A 5,265-nucleotide genomic window follows, 5' to 3' on the forward strand; every position below is an offset into this window, starting at 1 on the left:
ATCTGTCAATTGAATGACTTGAAATCTTGTAGTGATCACAGAAGAAAGCAGAATTCCTCCTGATAGGAGCAGAACTTCCCTTTCCTGTACCAATTCCTCCAGTGAAACCTCCATTAGAACTGCTCTGGGAAGAAGTTTTGTTCCAAGTATTTGGAACAGGGCCTGTATGTGGAAGGTCTGGCCTGATAGGCTCTATGCTCAGCACAGAAAGCCATAGATGCCATTGAATCTGAGAGAGTAACTTCACGTTGCTTCTCCTCCTGAACCAAAAGCTTATAAGCCAAAGAGACATTAGGTAAGGGATGCATCATCAAGATATTGGTTCTGACATTAATATACTTTCCATCTAACTTCATAAGCAATTGAATCAACCTCTCCTCTTGCTATTGTTTCAGAAATTTTTGAGTGAGATTACATGTGCATTCACTGCATGAACAAACTGGAACAGGATTAAATCCATTTATCTCATCCCAAACACCTTTGATTTGAGTGAAAATTCAGTTATACTACTAGATCCTTGTGAAATATCATGCAATGATTGTTGTAAGGTAAACAACTACGGACCAGAACTTTGTGAATATCGATGCTCAAGGTCTTTCCAAACCTCCCTTGCTGTTGTGAAATAGATCACACTTTGAGCCAAAGTAGTATCCAAAGATCTCAGAATATAAGAAATAATCATGGCATTGCATCTCTTCCTGTAATACTCCGTATTTTTATGTATTTTATAAATTATTTTATTAATTATAAAATATATTTTTAAGGGCTCAATTATTTTAATTAAATATTTTAAAGGGTTAAAGTATTTTAATTATTGACTCTCACAAAAGTAAAATACATTTTGGGCTAAACGTTTATTAATTATATGGACTTGTTTAAATAATGTATGTAAACAATCCTTACATACTCCTAGTGAACTTACCCATTTCATTTAACTAAGCCCAATTCTTATATTTGAACTATTTTGGGTCAAATATTTTATAACTGAAACCCACTTATTTATTAAGCCTAAACCTAATCCCTATTCTCTACTCTATAAACACCTCCCAAAACCCCAAAAATTTCCCAAACAAGAGATCAAAAATCAGATTTTTTGGGGGTAAGTAATCTTTTCTTTCTTTTCCCTTAATTTTCTTTTCTTTACTTTTTTCTTCTTTTCTTTTCTTTTCTCCTTTTTTTTATTTTTCTTCTTTCTTTCTTTGCTGCTCCTTGGTTTCATGCGTGAGTTCATATATGGGAGTAAGGGACCTCCCCTTTTGCTGATGCTGCTGCCACGTCACCCAAGGCTGTCGTCCCCACAGCCGACGCCGGCCACCTCTGGCCGTCCAACCACCGTCGGCAACCCGCGGCTAGCCACCGCGGTGGTTTGTCTCTCCTCCTCCTTGTTTTAAATTATTGTTTATGTAATTATTTGTTTTGGGTTTTGATTTTTGATTGATAAATTATATTAGTATATGGTATAATTGTGTTTTGACAACTACAGAGTATAAATTTCAGATTTTGTATGGTTTTAAATTATGATTTTTATAAAGTATTAAAAGTTAGGGTTTTAATTATAAAAGAGTTGATTTATAGGGTTCTAACTTGCAATTGATTTGGGGGTTTTATATACCTATTGATTGTAAGTGATAATGAAGTTTAAAGACTATATTTTTATGGAATTTTGATGAGTTTTTTGTTAATATTACATTGCTGGAATATTTTTGTAAGCACTACTTTTGTGTTTTAATAAAAAGGGTTTAATTACCCATAAGTAGAGAAGGTTTTAATTGGTTTTAATGGAATTTTCAGATTTATTTGAGGGGTTTAAACCTTAAAAAGTATGCTGGAATTTTTATATAAACACCATAATTGAGTTTTTACTTTGTGGTTTTAATTACCCACTTAGAGAAAGAGTTTTAAAGGTTTTAAACCAAAATTTCAGCTTATTAGAAAGGTTTTAAAGTGTTTAAAAGTTGCTGGAAATTTGTGTAATCAAGGGAGTAATTGAGTTTATGTATTTGGTATCATAGGAGACTTTAAATTGAGTAATTTCTAGCGTTGTGGCTAATTGGAAAGACGAATTGAGGTACGTATGCGCGTAGGATATATTAATTATGCGTAGTACCATGTCAGGAAGTTAAATTTGGTATCAAGAATGAGATTAGTATCATGTTAAGTTGTGTTGTGATACTTAAATTGATTGATTGGTTATCCCTGTCTTATATGTAAGCATGTGAGTATGAAGGAATTATTATTATGAGCTTGATACAAGTTGAAAGTAATTGAATCATGTTATATATTTATTATTCATAATCAAGAATGCATGTATTTATTAAGCAAGGCTTATTTTTGTTAAAAAGATAAAAGTTATATTTATTGAGCATGATTCATGATTTTATTCTCACCCATTTATTATTGGAGTTGAGTCAAGAAAGTAGTTTATTTATTTACTCACCCACATAAGTTGAGGTCGAGTCAAGAAACTAGTTTATTACTCACTCACATAAGTTGAGATTGACTCAGGAAGTTAGTAGTGCATTTTATGCACCAAGGTAGCAATCGTGCATTTTTGTGCACAAAATTAGGCAAGGAACCTTAACTAAAATAAATAGTATGTGCTCACTAATTAATTCAAGAATGAACTCGAAGTATGTGTTGATTGTTGCAATGTTTGTTCTTGATTGATTGGTTAGAGTCATCACAAGTTGAATTGGTAAATCACATAAAGTGTAAGAGGATACGCACCAAAACTCTTGTAACGTATATACCTTGAGTATGAACATATGGGGGGAGTTATGGGGTTTTATATTTAACTATAGCTTCTACAGGGGTACAGGACGTTGTACTTTCTTTTATTATTAATGCGCTGGAATTCCATCACAAGGTGACATAGTAGGTGCCAATTGGAGTAGCTCCCTAATTAGAACCTCCATGTTTAATGGGCTATTTTAAGGAAGGAAACCCGTTCGATGCGTTATCCAAAGCTATATATTAATAAATTAAAGTAGAGTCATGAGTCAAAGGTAAGTTGACTTGTGTTGTATGACAAGCATGTTTTATTTATTTATTTATTTATTGTCTATTGCTAGGATATTCATGTTAGTGTGATTATTCCTATTGGTGCATATATACTCAACTTTTCCTGATTCGTACTTTGTTTTTTTGTGTTTGGCTTTTCTTTGTATTGGCTCTACTGTGACCCATTTTATATGGCGAGTAGTGAGGTTGAAATAAAGAGAAGTACAGGTAGAAGGAGCATATCAAGCATGATGGGATTGAGCGAAGAGGGTTATATGTTACATTGCTTTGTTTATTTCTTATCGTAATATATTATTTCATTTATTGTTGTCACTAACATATAATCCTATTTGTAATATTTTAGTTTGATTTTTAAAAAAGGGCCTTGAATGGTTCCAAGTTATTTGTTTAATGTAAGTTGGTTTTAAAGTTTGAGTTTGTTTTATTAAACTTTATTTTATTTGAGCTTTTAAAAGTTAGTCTTCCGTTGTGTGACTTTGAATTGAAATAGCCTTAGCCGTTATCACGGTGGCCGTAATACTTTGGATATTTTCTAAAAATGAGTTTTATTTAGAGTAAGAGAGTATTTTAAAAGAAGGGAATTTCCAAGGTATTACACTCCCAGGCATGAAAAGCTTTATCAGTATCAGGAGGTTTTGGCAATGATCAATCATTGAATGCTAATTTGTTCTTCGCAGCTAATGCAATCATCATGCTTCGTCGCCATTCATTGTAACACTTTAGAAAATTTCTCTGAAATAATAGGTAGTGCGATTTTCCGAAGGATGCAGAAAATAGGCACTAGTAGGATCTCGAGTAAGAGATGATGGAGTAGTTTCCGCCATTGATATGAAAATACGAGCTTAAACAATCAATTCAGATTGAATTTAAGTGGAAATTGATCAAAAATGCAATCAAACAACGAAGAAAAATCGATCAAAATACAGCAATCAATTATGAAATCAAAAGAAAGAATATAAGCAGAAGAAATCTAAAGAACATAATTGAAATGCTCTGATATCATGATAAAATATGATGAAGTTAGTTCATCATCAAAAACCAGAAAAATGAATAAGAGGTTCCAAAAGAATGAAGTTGCAACTGATGATAAGTCCATTCTTGTAACTAGTTCTGAAGAAGTTAAACTTTGGCATCTTAGACTAGGAAATTTACCATTTAATAAGATACATCATGTTAGGAATAATGTGTCCTGTACATCTGGTAGTGACTTTATTTGTCAAGTTTATCCCCAGGCAAGACAAACCAGACTGTTTTTTTTCCTTTGAGTAGTTCTGCTACCACTCATATTTTTGAGTTGGTACATATAGATACTTTGGGTCCATATAGAGTGAATAATCATGATGGTTGTAATATGTTCTTGACAATAGTTGATGATTTTTCAAGGCATACATGGACTTTTCTCATGAAACATAAAAATGATGTTGTTCCTGTTATTGAGCATTTTTCTGCTATGGTTAAGACTCAGTTCAACACTCAAATTAAGTGTATCAGATCTGATAATGCAATTTTATCTCAAGAATTGTATTGTGCACCAAAAGAGTTGTCCTGATACTCCTCAACAAAATGGTCTAGTTGAGAGAAAGCATAAGCATATTTTAGAAACTGCTCGAGCTCTTTATTTTCAGTCCAATGTTCCTATTTCATTGTGGAGTGAGTGTTTGTTGTATGCCACTCATCTGATAAATAGGATGCCACTTAGCTCAATCAATTTCAGTACTTCTTATGAGAAGCTTCATGGACAGAAACTAGGATTGGGTCATTTGAAAGTTTTTGGTTGTCTTTGATATGTGTCCACTTAAAGATTCATAGAAGCAAATTTGATCATAGAGCAGTTCAATGCATTTTTCTGGGATATCCACCTGATCAGAAGGCATATAAAGTCATGGATCTTTCATCAAAAATAATTTTTGTGTCCAAGGATGTACAATTCTTTGAGAAACGTCTACCCTTCCTTAATCCCTCCACTATAAACACACCTAAATCCATTTTTCTACCAATAAACACTCTAACTTTCACACATTTCCTGATTTACCTTACCCTTTTGTTTTGCATCCAAATCCTAATCTTGCCTCCCAAAATACTCAATCAAATCCTCATCCAACTCCTGTCTCACCTCCATTTTCTCCCTCAAACTCTCAGCAAGACAACACCACCATAACACCACCTCTCTCACATTCTGATCATCTTTCCTCATCTGTCTCACAACATGTGCCTGACACAAGAGTTTCTTCTAGGCCACACAAA

General features: G+C 33.2%; 1 long non-coding RNA gene across 1 annotated transcript; it reads left to right on the top strand.

Moving 5' to 3' along the window:
- Positions 1–916: 916 nt before the first annotated feature.
- Positions 917–3,485, top strand: LOC110738301. Its single transcript, XR_002514601.1, has 3 exons — positions 917–1,364; positions 2,013–2,068; positions 3,203–3,485. It is a non-coding gene; the product is annotated as an uncharacterized LOC110738301 (long non-coding RNA).
- Positions 3,486–5,265: the final 1,780 nt, after the last annotated feature.

The sequence above is a fragment of the Chenopodium quinoa genome, unplaced genomic scaffold, assembly GCF_001683475.1.
Source record: "Chenopodium quinoa cultivar QQ74 unplaced genomic scaffold, ASM168347v1, whole genome shotgun sequence".
In the NCBI taxonomy this organism is placed as follows: Eukaryota; Viridiplantae; Streptophyta; class Magnoliopsida; order Caryophyllales; family Amaranthaceae; genus Chenopodium; species Chenopodium quinoa.